This window comes from Phymastichus coffea, unplaced genomic scaffold, assembly GCF_024137745.1.
Source record: "Phymastichus coffea isolate CEN01 unplaced genomic scaffold, Cenicafe_Pcof_1.1 PCOF00058, whole genome shotgun sequence".
In the NCBI taxonomy this organism is placed as follows: domain Eukaryota; kingdom Metazoa; phylum Arthropoda; class Insecta; order Hymenoptera; family Eulophidae; genus Phymastichus; species Phymastichus coffea.
The window spans coordinates 1,481,435-1,497,464 of record NW_026706869.1 but is presented as its reverse complement, the minus strand read 5'-3'; the positions used below and the strand labels follow the sequence as shown (position 1 = coordinate 1,497,464).

General features: G+C 48.0%; 1 protein-coding gene across 1 annotated transcript in view; it reads left to right on the top strand.

Annotated features, from left to right (window-relative positions):
- Positions 1–16,030, top strand: part of LOC131666365 (uncharacterized) — a 57,899-nt gene that overhangs the window by 18,465 nt on the left and 23,404 nt on the right. The window lies entirely within an intron of this gene.

Sequence of the window (16,030 nt, the reverse complement as noted above, 5' to 3'; positions counted from 1 at the left end):
CGCGCGAGAAGTAAAAGCGGCTCTGCTTTTTTAGCCGCGGGCTATAAAACGTCACGTGTAGTTGTTAAAAAAAAAAAATAAACAACAGCGTCGTCGTCGGGAGCGGGATAATAATCCTTTCACTTTTCCGCGAATCGGCGCGCATAAATTTCCAAGAAAAATCGCTATACGACCACCTGGCGCTCGTTCAAAGAGAGAGAGAGAGAGAGAGAGAGAGAGAGAGAGAGAGAGAGGGAGAGAGAGGGAAGCTTCATTCTGCGCTCGCGCGAGGTCGTCCAGGGCAAGCTTGAAAACTCGGTCAAAGTCTCTCGCCGTCGCGCGCGCGCGTGCTCTGGGGATTTCAAACGTACACAATCCCGTGGGGCGCTGCGCTCTTATTTTTCTCATATTTGAATAATAAGTGGTATATCGACGATTGGTATTTTCGCTTTTTTTTTGCGCCTGGAGAAAAAAGCGGGCGGCGGTGGAGTTTAGCCTCCTGCAAATACCGCGGATTCACTGGATGCCGATAGCTGTACGGTTTGTTTTCTTCCTAGAGTGCCTGTGAATCTCAAATATTTCTCTCTTGATCGAGCCTGTGCAGGCTGAAAATATTTTCTGGCCCAACGCTATTTAATAAACACAAAGCGAGAAATTACTCGAATGCGCGTTGTATTTACTTATTCCAATGAAATTTTGGCGATTTTTCCCGCTAGGATATTCTGACGTGTTCGCTGCAGCTTTCCCATTGTTCCATTCCATTCGGGATCGAGCTGCGAGAGCAGTGAAAATTAATTGTCAGCTTGGCTTAGCACGAAATCCGTCGGCGCAGCCTCGAGCAATTGCAGACCGAGCTTGCAGTCCGCGTCGGTCAGCTGCTGCGTTGAAATTCCATGGCGGTCTTCAGCGTATACGGAGAAACCAGTTCTCCGCGCGAGCTCGCCGATATTACGTCGGTCTTTCGCCCAAAGACACCGCGAGCACGCGGACTCGAATTTTTTTCTTCTCGCGAATCAGCTTGTTAATCGAAGAAGATAAATGACGCAATAACAGCCTTTCTCTCATCCCTTCGACGTGGAGAAAAAAAGAGAAGAGCGCGATCCGATTACCCCGTTTTGTTTTGATCATATTTCGTAGTCCCCCTTTCTTTTAAAGGGACGACGCAATTTTTAGGGGGCAAAGCACTCGACGCAGAGAGAGAAAGATAGAAAGAGAGAGGGGGAGAGCGACAAGCTGCTGCTGCTGGGAATGACAGGTGTCTTTGAAATGGAGATGTTGACTCGTGGATTTTTCTCTAATGCCTACGCGCGCTGGCTTTTAAAAAAAGAGCACTGAATTTTTCTCACCTGATGCGACAACTCCACTCTTTGTGTTCTTTCTTTTTGCGAAGGGGCGTCACTTTTACGCTCCTCCGAATTTTATTTAGAGTTTATTAACTGCCGGCACTGCTCTTCAAAGATAACGCTTGACTGTTCATTCGTAAAAAGAATATTTTTTTTTTCAAGTGATTGCGATGTCTTGTTGAAATGCTGGCTTTTAGCGAACTGAATAGATGTAATGCGTTTCAGTTGTTTTTACGAGAAAAAAATTAACTCGAGCGATTTTCTATAAATATTTTATTCGTCAGTATGTCTAAGGTGGAGAAATCTAATTTTTTAATAATTTTTAATCGAGCTGGATAAAAGTTGACAAAGTTTTTTCGAACATCGCTGTACGTAACTTTTCACTCTGTGCTGCATCGACATGCATTGTGAACATCAATGGAAGTTGCATACAACGATAAAACAATGTCGACGAAAATTGAACAACGTCGAATATCTCGAAAACATTTTTAAATGACTTGTTTATACTCCCTTTTCAAAAGTACCACAGATTTACGCTCCATTCAAATAAAAAGAAACTGTTTTTTCAACGATCTTTTGATATGAGAGGAACTACACGCTTTAACACCCCATACAATAATAAATCTGAACGATACTCATCGAAAAAAAAACACGTGCTCTTTCGGAAAAAAAACCCTTGTGCGTTACAGGGTTCTCGAATATACATATAGTTGCGGTAGGTCAGGAAGACGACACAAATATCGAGAGGTGGGGGAGAAAACCGATGCGGGTGGATTTGAATCATAAAATTCGATTGCTCCACGGGGTTCGTACTCTCCCTCGCTTTTCGGATGTATCCATTCATCTGCGGTGAATGTCTGCCGCTGCCGCTGGCTTTTTTTCAAAGCGGTTCACGTCAGGGTTATTGCCGTTATTAAAGGAACTATACCAGCGGCGCTTTGTTTTTTACAGCTTTTTAACGATCTCTCCGCGCTCAATATTTTTTCTCTTTAGGGTTAAGAATTTTTTTTTTCAAGTTACGATTTTTGCACTATGGGGGTTTCAGCGGTGAGATTGTCCAAGGAATTTGTGCAGATTAGTGTTTTCACACGTAATCGCGGGACTTCAAGAAGACAATCAGAAATTCAGCTTTTTTCGAGTTACGTTCACAAATTAAGTTTTTAATTCGCAAAATTACGCGAGTGCGTCAGCTTGTGAGCATTTTAATTGCTCTAATATCTAACATTAATTACACATAAGCTAGATTTTTCACAGTTGACGTTACCTCGTAACGAGATACTTCATCGTTCCGCGTGTACATCATGCCGAATCAATTCTCTGTATAAAATTCTAGAGTAAACGAAATCTAAAAAGTGAAAGAAATAAAAGAATCAAAAGAGAGATCACCGAGTAATTAAAAGCAAAAAAATGTGCAACAATTCGCGCGCGAGGAAAAAAAATCATTCTACCCTGCGGAACGACACACGCAAATTACGTCGACCCGCTTTCGCCACTTCTAACGTCGTCGTCGTCGACTAAATAATCCCTCGAGTGCATATTAACGAGCGCGCGCGCGTATTTTTTTTTCTTCGCCGTGCAGTCAATTTGCGTTCTCGAGAGCTCGCGCGCGAGAGCGCAGAAGTGTAGTTTTCGAAGGGGTCGCTCTCTCCTGACGAGAGTGTATACATGCATGGGCATGCATGTGTGTCTGTGTATGTGTGTGCGTACGTCAATCCGAAAAAAAAACTGCCCTTTTTTTCGCATGGTAAATGAGCCACTCGAGAAAGGGGCGTGTACTTGTTGTTTAGACTTTGGCTACTTTTTTTTTTGTTTTCCGAAGTGCGTTTGGCTGCAATGCTGGCGTGCGTTTGTACGCAACGTTTAATGAGACGGTATTTATAATTGAATGGTACAGCGTTGCAAAGTAAATTGGGTTATAATGATAAGACGCTGATTTCCAATCGTACAGCAGTTACGTGACAGACCAAGTGTCAACTGGCATCGTATTCGAACTGCAATAGAGTCTCGCCTTTGGAGTCTCTAAAAGCCATAAAACACCGTGTTTTAAGTATGGCTCCACTCCAAGTACGAAGACAGAAAGAAAGTGAAGATTTCTGTAGACTGTGAAGTTGACTTGAGTTGCTGTCACTCCGATGACATTTTTTCTATTTTATATTCTGTGAACAGCTCAGAGGAGCACAAAATCCTGGGAGAAAAACTCATAAAATTGGTTGTAAAAATGGACTACGTGCAATCGGACTTTGATTAATTAAACAATCTAAAATCCATTGTTACAGTGGATTGCACGTCGATAGCAGCTACAGGTGTGACATTTTCATCTTGGTGGGACTTCGGTTTAATAGCAATTTCAAAGGTGCCTCATTGCATTTTTACAACGAATACTTTTACTTAACGTTGCTTCTTTCTCGGCTGATTCGTCTGCTAGGAAATTACATAACTGAAATATCCGAAATTCCAGTTTAAATTCAAACGGTTTTTGATCGCCAGAGTAAGCGTGCAATAACGCCCATAATAACATTGCGTTCACTTTGGAATAAAATTTGAAATCCTCAAAGACTTACCATTCCAAGTTATAGATAAAGTTGATTTCATCAGTATATTGGAGATAAAATTCAACGTGAAATTCAGCTGCATAAACATTGAAGACTAATCTTTATTCTCAGACTATGATAAAACTTCTTTTACCACGGGCAAACGCAAAGTGAAACTGTCGATAAAGTTGAAGCAATTATTTAATTTCCCAGTGAGACAACGCAAAGAGCAACCTATGTCGGCATTTTTTTTTGTAATTTTTCACGGGCGACGCGGAGTCTTTGTCTGAGACGATCGATACGAGAGCAATCGAGCGTCATCGTTCGACCGAACCGCAGAGAGAGAGAGAGGGAGAGAGAGAGAGAGAGAGAGAGAGAGAGAGAGAGAGAGAGAGAGAGAGAGAGAGAGAGAGAGAGAGAGAGTTGATTGACTCTCCAAGTACAAGGGCTTCGTTCCCCTCTATAGCATTCGTCCGTCTCGCCGATTTCGCGTCTGACTGCTGAAGAGTAAAACGTTTTGAAGTTTGTTGCTTGCAACAGCCTTATTTTTTCATTTCAATGTTGATTTATTTCAGTCAACGCTCGTGTAGCAAATGCATTCCCGTCGCGAGTGAACTGCGGATGTTCCGTCGATCGACGCTGATCGCCGGGCGCGAGGCAAGCGAAATAAAGCGGCTATCGACAACGAAAACAGAAAATTTGCTGGGTTTCTCAAGAACAGAAAAAGGCGCGTCGGTGGAGGGCAGATTAGATTTTCCACGTACATACGCGCGAGTATAGGATTAGACCGAAGCCAGACACTCCGCTCGGCGTCGCTGACAGAGAAAAAGAAGAGAAAAGTTGCGATGAGGCTTCGCCAAGCGGCGTGTAGGATTGAACGTTGACATTTGTTTTCATTTTCATCGACGCCGCTACTGTTTGCAAAATTATCTATCGCGCGCGCGTCACACTCCGTATCTAGCTGTCCAAATATGAATTCCCAATCGAATCTCGCGCGATAAGCAAAGCGACATCAATAAACTGTATATCGTGCGAAAAAAAAAAAAATCTTAAAAAAACCTGGGTCTTATCAAGCTTGTTTGCAAACACGAGATGAAGAGAGACACCCAACACGGTATTGCGATCGGAGACCCACTCTCTTTGTCTTCTGTGTTGGTGCGTGGGTGTTTGTCGGCTCTGTGAGCGAGTTGATACGCTGAACCACCGTCCCATCTGCGTATTGCATTACAGACCTCTTGTTTTTTTTTTTCTTCCGACTCGTCAGCGAAGCTAATTAAGCTAGTTTTAGCGTTAGAGTCGTCGCTGCGGAATCGCATCAATATTAATTACCCGGTGCTATGCAACAATCTAAACTTGATTGCAGAATTACGATATTCAAACAATTTTGAAAGTCAGCGTACATCAAACGAGCTCTGGAGGCTGATTGCCTTGTGACATTTCGTTTTCAATATATCATTTGTATACGTTAGTTATGTGTAGGACTCGAGTACGAAAAAATAATTGGTGTCGCCGAGATTTTTCACGAGCGAATTCAAAATACACGCCGGAAAGAGGGTATTTTTACGACAAATAGTCGTTTTGCAAGTTCATTAAATGTTTTTTTTGCAAAAATCATCGTACAATTGGGTCAAGAATAAGCCGATGAATAATTCAAGTCGAGATAATAGCAATCTTTAGCACACTTTTTAATGGGTCCTCGTAGATGATGCGGCTGTGGACGTTAGAACCAGCTCGAACTGCAAAGGACGCATTGTCGGCATTTCGTTAGTATTATTAACGAGCATTTTAGGCTTTGCCTTCTCTCTCTCTCTCTCTCTCTCTCTCTCTCTCTCTCTCTCTCGAGTACATTATCATCATCGTGTATCAATCCCGCATGTGCACATGCGATTCGCCTCATTCAATAAACCTCTTTCGATAATCCGTAAGCAAGATCGAGGACTCGTGATGCACAGGAGTGCGTGCATATTACATTGGCCCCGGATACATCCGTCGAGCATTCCATACGCGGAAAAGCCGATTCGAGCGAGCTTTGTAATTAGCTCGGGCTTTTTTGTCCTTTCACACGGCGGAGCTTCTGTTGCGCGATGGAATTCGCTGCTGAATAGGATTTCATCGCGCGCAAAATTTGATTTCCTAAAACATCGCGAATTCCACGGCGAAAGTCCGACGAATTAATGCTCGTTCGGCGCCCAGCGTCCCGGAATTGAGCTACGCACAATTCCCCGTGATTTAAATCGAATGAAACCTGCCGTTAGCGGGCCGCGAGAAGTCAAAACGGACACGAAGCTCATCGATTGCGTCGGCGGAGATGTAGGCGTGGAAGCCGAGCGAATCGCGCGCCTGGCCGCGCATTTAGCATTTCGCCGTCTTCTCGGGGCTCATAAACATCGCGCGCGCGTATCCTTGCAGCGTTGTCAACGCAATCGCGCGAAACGTGCTCCGCTCGATCTCGATTGTTCGCGGCTCTCCGTATAACCCTGCTTAGCATTCCCGTCACGTAGCCCGAGCCGCCGGCGTCTTCTTTGCGGAGGCTTTTCGTCCGTTGCTCCTTTGCCGCGGGCGCCGCATCCAGGCGGCGTCCGCGCGGGCTCGCCGCTCCCAGCGCGCTCGCGGGGCCGGCCGTCGCGGCGTGGGCGGCTGCTCAAGTTTCGACGAACCGACCGCGCGAGACACGACTCTCTCGCGCGCCTCCCTCCCCGCGATCGTCGACGCCCGGCTTAATTTCCCGACGCGTACGCTCGCCGTCTCTCTCCGCTCGCTTGTATGTGCAGTATGCGCGCACGCGAGGCTAGCCTCACCTGCGGGTTATTATTTGGCTCGTAAATTTTTACTGCCCGCTCACGCGCTCTCTCGGGCACGGTCGCCGCCGCCGCCGTCGCCGCCGCTGGCTGTTTTTTTCCTTCTTTACGAGCGCCCATTACGTACGTCGTTTGGCGCGCGAGATTCCGCGACAGAATACGGAAAAGCGGCCCGATTAGTTTGAAAGAGAGAGAGAGAGAGAGAGAGAGAGAGAGAGAGAGAGAGAGGAGAGAGAGAGAGAGAGAGAGAGAATTCTTTTTCTCTTCGGCGCGCCCTATTTATTTTTTCAAAAGGGCCGTCGTCGCTTTTACGAGCGCCGGCGCGGTCGCGCGCGTGAATACAGTCGCCGGATTGCCGTGGCGCCTCTCTGCGCTGGAATACAAATTTGCGCTCGAAAAGACGAGTATCATTCGCACCAGTCTTCGATCGCGTCGCGAGTACTTAGCCTTCGAGGGAAAAACAAAAAAAAAATTGGTTTTGCGACGCTTTCGCGAAAGCTGCTGCTCGTTTCCGGGGCACTGTGCGTCGTGAATTTATTTCGCTGCGGCGGCAAGAAGAGCAAAGAGAGGTCTTTGTGCCGTAGGCATCCTCGTAGGCGAGACTATGTTTACGCAGCGAGCCGAGCTCTCGTGTCTCTCCAACGTCATCAGTGTAATGAAGCTATCTTGTTGCAATCAACCACCTCCTTTGTCCGTCGCGCGCCTCCCCGTGTGCCCAGAGCAAAGTGTCGCGAGCCCCGTCGGATATCGGACAGTCGCGCGACGCGTTTTTTGTCGTTCCGGAATGCCTCGATCGCACCGGTGGTCTACCTCGCGGCCGCTCGCTCGAAGGTTGTTCAGCGCGGCAAAGCCGCCGCGCTCGCGCCGGAAGAACGGCAGTAGGTTTTGTCGCGAAGCCGCCGAGCAGCGCAGGACGCTAACGAAGCTGAGACCGAGTCGCCGAGCCCACTGGCAGCGGCGCGGTGCGCCTGACGAGCTTCGGCTTGCGGATGAGTCCGACGCCGGGTGGCCCGCCCGAAGTCGTTCGCCAAGCTTTGCGCGCGTGCACACCCGCGTACGCGTGAATTTGGCGAGCCCTGCGCGGCGAACGAAGCCCGCGGCAGCCTTTACCAACGTACGTACGTGCGCGCCGACACAGGTGCGCACAGCGAGCACAGATGCGTACGCCGCCCGAGCGAAATAGTTGGCCGGAGCGTTCTAGCCTCGTTCGCGCGGTTTTTCGTTATCGACATTTTCGCCGGGGGCGCTCTCTCTCTCTCTCCCTCTCTCTCTCTCTCTCTCTCTCTCTCTCTCTCTCTCTCTCTCTCTCGCCCGGCTGGCCATTGCTCGCTCTCGGGCGCGCGCGCGCGCGCGCGTGTGCGAGTGCACGCAACGAGCTGTCTCGTTCGCATTTATACAGCCGACATGCCCGTGTGGCAGCTCAGAGGAGGAGTGGCGTGCTCGCGTGTGGTAAGCTCCGGCCGCCTCTCTCCCTCGCTCTTCAGCTGACTCCACATCGAGAGCCGCCTGATGCGCCTCTGCCGCGTCTTTTTTCCTTTTTTTTTTGTTTTTTACCCCTTTTTTTTCCTTTTCCTTCCGCGCGAGCGTTTCGTTGGTATGCTCGAAGAACCCCGGGATATTAGTCGATAGGTCGTCGACGAGTGCGACGACGGAGCCGCGCGGGCGACCCGGAGTCCAGCACAGTTCGCGGCGCGCACGGCCAGCGACGATCGGCCGTAATGCAACTCTGCCGCCGTGTAATTTGCGCGTTATGGCAAAAGATTGCCGTGCCCGCACGCGCGCGATGATTGCTTGAAAATTCAATGGATCCAGAGGCGCGCGGGGCGCCTATGGTTATAGAGGTGGTTCGCAGTTGGGCGCGCGAAGCTCGCCGAGCTCGGGCCCGCGCGAAGTCGCGCGTCGAGCAAAGTTTGGGCGGCGAATTTCCGCGACGATCACGCGTAATAATATCGAAAGTAGCGTAGAGGCCGACTGCTTAGCTCGGCAGGCGATGGCGTGCGGCGAGCAGCTCCTTCCACTCTACGCGACGCGCAAATAACTCGATTAAAATTGCAATCGACTGAATACGTAATTGCGCGAGCGCCGTTCCGCCGGCGCCCGACACGATCCAAGATTTGCCGCCGAGGCTCGAGCTTCGCCTGGCTCGGGGCGTCGAGGATCGCGACCCGAGCGACACGCCAAAATAGCCGCTCCGAATTGATCCTCGCGCATCTGCGATTGCAAGCGAGAGGCAAGCGAGGCAAAGGTATCATGCGAACCGAGGAGAAAAAAGCGATTCGTCGAGGCGGCCATCCCCTCTCGCTTTCCTCTCGGGCGATCTCGAGAAATCATGAACCCTCAAGCTGCAAGTGTGAAGTGAGCTTGAGTTCCCCTATACATACCTGTGCAAGTAACACGCACACGCACGCGTGAGTGGATCTTGGCATGGATATCGGACGTTTGTGTGCGCGTGTGTGTGTGAAGAGTTTTCTGGAGGTTTCCCCTGGCAACGAGAGACGTGGCACATGCACGCACACGCGCGCGCGCACACACGCACAGCGCCGCTATAGAGAGCCAGCGGCTCTTTCGCGAAACTTTATTTATTTATTTTGTTCGTACGAGCAACTGTGGTTGTTACGCTAATGAATCGAGGAAATCAGACTTAAGGCGACATTTCCAGTTAAGGATATTAAGCGAGGTGTGCACGGCATAAGTCCTTGTTGCTGTACGACGATGGGTTACTTATTTGTCGACTGATTTTCGTTAAAACTTGCGGATAATGTTACGCGTGTTCCGCGCCGCGAGAGTTTCGTAAATGCATTGCGCGTGTTTCCAAGTTGAAACTTGACTGGTTCTGCGGCTGGTGTGAACAGATCAGATGAGCGGAGGCATGCAGGAGGATACCTGAAAAGTTTTCGGTAACTCCATTTATAAAGTGGATTTTTGCTTGTACTGCTGGAAGCAAAGAACAGCCAAGACGAAGTATAGGTTAGGTCCAATCACGAGGATTGGGTTGTTGACTGGTCGCCCTCTAGCGGTTTCAATATGGCGGCTGAGCGTTCGATTTCCGCATTCTTAAGCTTGGCAAACGAAGATTCCTCGAGGATTTGTTGCTCGGCAAATCTAGAACGAGCGCAAGGTTCGCGAACGCGTCGCGGCTCGAAAGTCCGTCGGAAGGGCGGAAAAAAAGCGAGAGAAAAAAAAAAGCCTTTTGCAAAAATAAAGTTGAGGATCCGGCGAGCTGAGCACCGCTGCGCAGCCATCGCTGGCGCGTCCCCCTCTCGGCCGCCCCCCTCTCGCGCTCTCTGCCGCGACCCCCCCTGCGGCCCTAGTCGTTTCCAGCAAGCACTTCTATGTACCAGCCATCTCCTACACGCCACCCCTATATATATATAGCTACCTCTCTCTCTCTCTCACTCTCGTCGTATTTACCTCCCGGCTCACGTGCGAGAGAGAGGTATATAGAGTGGCGTGCTGCGTTAGAGCAGTGTGGGTGAGAGTGTACATGCCAGGCTACGGGTACATAGGTCAGGACGGCCTGCAGCGCGTAAAAAGCGCACGCCAGTCGCCCGGTTTTATGCGGAGCCCGTGCTGCTGCTGCTGCTGCTGCTGCTGCTGCTGCTGCTGCTAGCTAGCTGCTGGCTCGACTTGAACGTTGTGTGGGTGGCGCTCTCCTCTCTCTCTCTCTCTCACACGCACACACACACACACACACACAATGCTTGGATGTATATATACAGGGTGTGCCGAAAGTAACGAGTGTGCTTTTAGGTATCTCTCTCAGACAGACGGCTCAGTGCTGAGGTTAATGGGGGGTCTTTGTTGGGAAGCCCAGGAATTTTCTTTTTTTTTGTAAGTAGGTGGTAGAGTTTCTTTTATTATTTTTTTTAAGAAGCAGCACTGAAAAAAGCGCCTCTTGATATAAGAGGAATTAGGTTCAAAGTAGCTCGCTGAGGAGTCAATTGTTGCCTTTTTGTATTTTGCGCCGAAATAAGGTCTTATATTTATTATTATTTTTTACTTTTGTTGCAACACTGGGAAAAGGTTTTCTTACAAAAAGAGGACAATGTTCTGTACAAATCCTTTTGTATGTAAGAAAAAAACCCTTGTGTAACAAGATATCTTTTTGTAATTAGAGGGCTCTTCTTGTATCAAAAAGATTCTTGCAGGAGAAATGTCATTACGAACTTTTCTGAGGTCGCATTATTTTATAACTAAAAGAATTTTCTTGTTGTATATTTCGATACTATCAGCAAGTTTTAATGCTGATTGTTGACGGCTCGACATTGGCTATTCGAGTTTTTGATTGATTGTTAATCAAGCTGAAGATTAAGAAACTACATAAAAGTAAATTTCAACTCTATTGGCATAAGAAAATAACCGTAATAATAAATAAATAAAATGCCTTGTTTAGAATAATCAATAATTCACGATTTGCTAGACTTGATTTGTTGGACATCAGATGGAAAAACAAGACAGCTGATGTAGTGTCGTACATATAGTTGGCGCGTCCGCGTACACACACTTACAACCTTTGCGATTATAGTTCTGTCAAGTTTTTTGCGTCTAACTAAACGGAAACCAGGTGTAAAGACATCAACGCGTAGGTGGGTTATAGTTTTGCAGCAACGTCAATCCTGGGAAAAAACTTGCTGCGAGGAACAAAAACAAACAAACAAACAAGGGAGGAATCAGTCGTCGCGAGGCACGGCCAAGCAACCATTGGCATCGTCGGCGACACTCTCGAAACCGATTGGTTTTTAATCAGCATTCGCTGGATCGGATTTATTGCGAAACTTTTCGGACATCCCGTAGATAAGCGCGCCGGCGTGTGTACACGTACAGTGCGCGGTCGGCGTCGCGCGCGCGCGCACACATGCATCGGCACCAGCAGCGCCGGCAGCAGGCAGCTCTCGTGGCCTGAAAATTATTCCGAGTATTTTTGAATTAGCTTTGGATGCGAGCGAGAGAGCGCGCGCGAGCTGGCAATTGGAGGAACGGGGGGTTGGGAGGCAGAGAGCGAGAGGAAATAAGGGTTGAAGAATGGGCGCGGTGGCAAACGAGCTGGAAGCGAGGCGAGGCTATTGAAGGAGATGCTTCCTTTTTCGCGGTACTGTAATCAGCCCTACTCTCCCCTTCGAACGAATACAAAAAACGTCGCGCGTCGGAGAGAGAGAGAGAGAGAGAGAAGAAATTGCTCGCGGTAATTGCCCTTTGACACCCACGCAGACATCGCGTGCAGGAGAATTCGAGAAGAAGGAGAGAAAAAAAAAAGTCGCCGTTGAATTAAGAGTTAATTCGAGAGCGCGAAACACACGCGCGTTTGCAGAAGTATACAGTCCTTCGCGCGAGAGAGCGCTCAATGAGCTTGGAGAACCCATTCACATTTTGTGTGCGGGCGGTCGGGAGGTTTATAGAGAGAGAGAGAGAGAGAGAGAGAGAGAAGCCCGGCCTGCTGCGGATTGAAGAGCCTATTGATTATTTCGGCGTGCAGCATGCCGTTTTCTTGCTTTTCGCACAAAAGCCCTCGTCCGCACGAGCTTCCTACGTATACGTATATATAGTTAACCCGCAGCACGAGCTTCATGGTTTTGCTGCGCCTTTTGTTCGCCGTCTAGGCTTTTTGCCGCCATCCCTCCATGTACTCTAGGTACACGCCTTCTGCCTTCAGATTAATGGCTTGACTAAGATTTATGATTCGTTTTTTTTTCTGTTTGATCTGTGGGTAAGGTGGAAAACCTATCTTGCCGTTTACCCGCAGATCATGGTTCTAACCTCAAATTTATGTAGATTGTAAATCTATGTAGATTTGAGGTTAGAACCTAGATTCGTCGATGTGATCTTAAGAGTCGTTCTCGAATCCATGCTCTGAACTTACATATGATATTGTTATTACGTTATTGATATGAAAAAAAATACGTTTATTTCATATATAATTTGTTTCGGAACAAAAGTATTTATGTTGTTCAACTAGAAGCTTCTCAACGTTTAACTTAGCAACATGTAAAACTTGGAGTGTGTTTTTTAAATTTCAGCTAGTTATTTCAATGTAACAGTACTTATGTTAAATTTATGAGATGTTGAACGTCACCGTGAGACGAAGATAGACCGGGCTTCATATTTTAGGTTCGCTAAGACATTGCGTAATCTAAAAAAACCTAAAGGTTCATAAGCATAAAAAAATTTATATCCCGAAACTGATTTGCGTAACGACCCGAGCCGTACAAATTCCAATCACAATACTTAACGAGTAAAAATTCAAAAGAATCGTTTCCCAAACAAGCAGAGAAGAGAGAGTTGCTTGCTTGCCCATAGCCAACACCTGAGCAATAAAAAAGTCCATTCGGCGATAGCAAATAAATCTTGACGACACGTCACGCGCGCTATTACCATTGGATTCCAAACGTCTACGAGGAGGTAAAAGAAGAAGAAGAAGCAGAGGCGAAGGAGGAGAAAAAAAAAAATTACACGTGATTTCTTTCGCTGACATCTTAATGGCGTCTCGCGTTGCGCAATTACTTCTTCGCCGGGTATATATATATACACTCGAATTTTACCTCAAGCTGCCGGACGGTTTCCGCTTCTCTCGCATCGCCGAGACAGACGTGCCGTACGCTCGGGCTATCGGCTTCGGCGTCTTATGTAAAAGAGATCCTTCGTGCGCTACTTTATTGCTTTTTTTTCGGAGGGTTTTTTTCTATCTCGCGATTAGGTTGCGTGCGTTACTTGGAGATGACGCCGAATGGGTTTGGTCCGTCCAAGGCCTGGACCCGACATCGAGCGAGGCGTTCGAAGCTATGGAAAAGCCCGTTCGGCGAAAATACGACTTGTTCTTTGCTCGTCAAAGTATCGAACGTGAGCTCTACAATGGTTGCGCTCGCGGGAAAGAACGGCACGGTAAAAGAAGTGCATCCTTAGAAACCAAACTAATTAGCCTGGTCGGCGAGCGACCCGCTTCAAAGCAGTCGCCATTCACGGTGGAAATTATGCGCGCTAGCCCCGAAGGACGAGGCGACCGAGCGAGATCCCAAAATAAGAAGCTTGTACGTGTGAATCTATTTACCCAGTTGCCTACATCGTTTTCGTTTTCTTGAACGCTTGAACTTGCTTGCGCGAGAGGCGAAAGTATGGCAGTGGTAGTGCCGTACGTATGGAAGCGAAAGAGAAAGGAGAGCGCAAACGCGAAACAAGGTCGTTGCAGCGCGCGCCCGTACGCGTGCGTGCGCGCGCGCGCGCGAGAGCGAGGAGAGCGAGAGACGGATCGAACGTCTAATTGCTGCGAGTGCTCCGCGGACTCGGGGTCGTCGGCATCTCCGCCGACGGGCACTTTTTTCCCTTGGATGGCATTTCCGAACGGCCGGGAGTAGAAGAAACGCCGAGCCCTGGGCGAACGGCTCGCTCGGCCCAAGTCCATCGAAATATCCGCGCGCGGCCTCTCGCATTCCGTCGGAGCACGAAAGCGTACACTATCGGCTTTCCGCGGCGCAAATATTTCCCGGGGCGCTAAGGGCCGCCGCCTGTATGCCTGCTGGCCGCCGGAGCGCATTAATTAACGTGTCCGGCTTTGTACGACGGAGCAAAGCGCGCGAGCGCCCTGTCAAAGAGATGCGCCAAGCTCGAATTGCCTGCAGCCGCCGACGCCACCGCCGCCTCTTAATTATTACGCCCGTACGGCTTTTATTTGCCACGTACATGGGGGAAGGGAGAGGGTAGCGGAAAAGCCAGATGCGCGCGTGAATCCAATTTTTAGTCGGCATTCGAACGTTTCAATTTCAAAGTTAGCCGAGGCAGTTTTTTTTCCTCCTCGTTCATTGATGAAGAGAGACGGATTAATCAGCTGTGCGTTGCGATCTTTTTGATTTTTCTGCAATTTTCGTCGCGTAATCTGAACTCGTCGGTGGATACGAGCGGATACGCCACTGGCCCGTATTATCATCATTTTGACCTCACGCCGAAACCTCGCTTGCAAAAGCGCGTCTACCTGTGCCGATCGAAATCTCATTTTCAAGAGAAAACTTAATATTGAACAGATTTTTTTCAGCCTTCAAAGAGCGACAATGTGAACCTTCCTCACTGCCTAACAAACGTCCAAGAAATTGTAATTGTTGAAATAGCACCTAAGGTGCTACCGTCGGGGGGCACGTGCCTTTTTTGGAAGGCGGTATAAAGAGCGCATGCCTCATCAGCCAAAAAGACACGTGCATGTTGAGGAAAAAGTATTTTGGAAGATCAAAATGTCGCAAGATGTTGAAAACACGTCGTCGTCGCATGACGAATTATACAGCAACTTCTCAGTCGCCGATAAAGATTGGCTTATGGAATGATCACTCGGTGGCAGTAATAAAAATGCCTTGACATCAAAGAGTATCACGTTGTAAAGGGTGCTTCTATTATTGATGCGCGACACAAAAGAGAGAATAGAATAACTTCAAAAGGAGGAAAGCAAGACTCAAGTATCGATACTCCAAAGCCCATTGTGCATAAAGTGCTAATCGCTCTAACTGTGCGAGTCAAAAAACTGAAAATCTCGTTTGGAAAATGCATCAATTCCACTTCATAAAAGAGCGAGAGAAGGGGCGGGGGGAGGGAGGAATTGATCGATCGACTGAATGAGGTTTTCCTCGCGCAATTGGCTCTCGCGAAACGATCTGGAAAAATGGGGTTACAACTGACTCGCCAAACGACGGCGGCGCTGGTAATGCCGAAAAAAAAAAACAGCGCGCGAAACAAAAGGTCCAAATAACGATTCCTCGCACGCGAGCGCGAAAGCTGAAAATGGAAAATGAAAATGGTATTTTTGCTTATTTGTGTGTGTTTTTTCGTGTCGAGTACCTGTTGCACTCTTGCATTTAAATGCGCTAACATTTCGTTTAAAGGAGCTAGCTTTTTCCCATCCGTTCGATGCGAAGACGAGTGTAAGATTGCCCTTGCATCAGGGCACTCGAGGCGAATCAAACTAATAACGCAATCGGGATCAAATCAGAGATGGAAAGAGAAGGCTCAACCCCATCGGACCATAATCAGGCGGCAGCGAGCAACTCGGTCAAGCAGTCTACGTCACCAGACCATAAATTCCTGGAAGTGGAGAGACGTCCAAAGGGCTCTCTCCCTCTCTGGAATCGAAGGCGCCAATTAAGGACTTCAACGCTTATTGAACTTTTAACGCGTCTCTCACGCTTTTCAAATTATGCTAATTGGAGATTTCAATTAGCTGACGACAGGAAATATATATACACGAACGCAACGTTGCGTAAATTTGTCCTTTAGCGAAAGGATCATTTTTGTAAAAGGATCGATTACTTTTTATTGCTCGTTAACGTTTTTCACGACCGATTTATCGCTATTTCATTTGATATTCAACGCAATCGCACCGCATCGAATTATAATAACCATGTCGTTG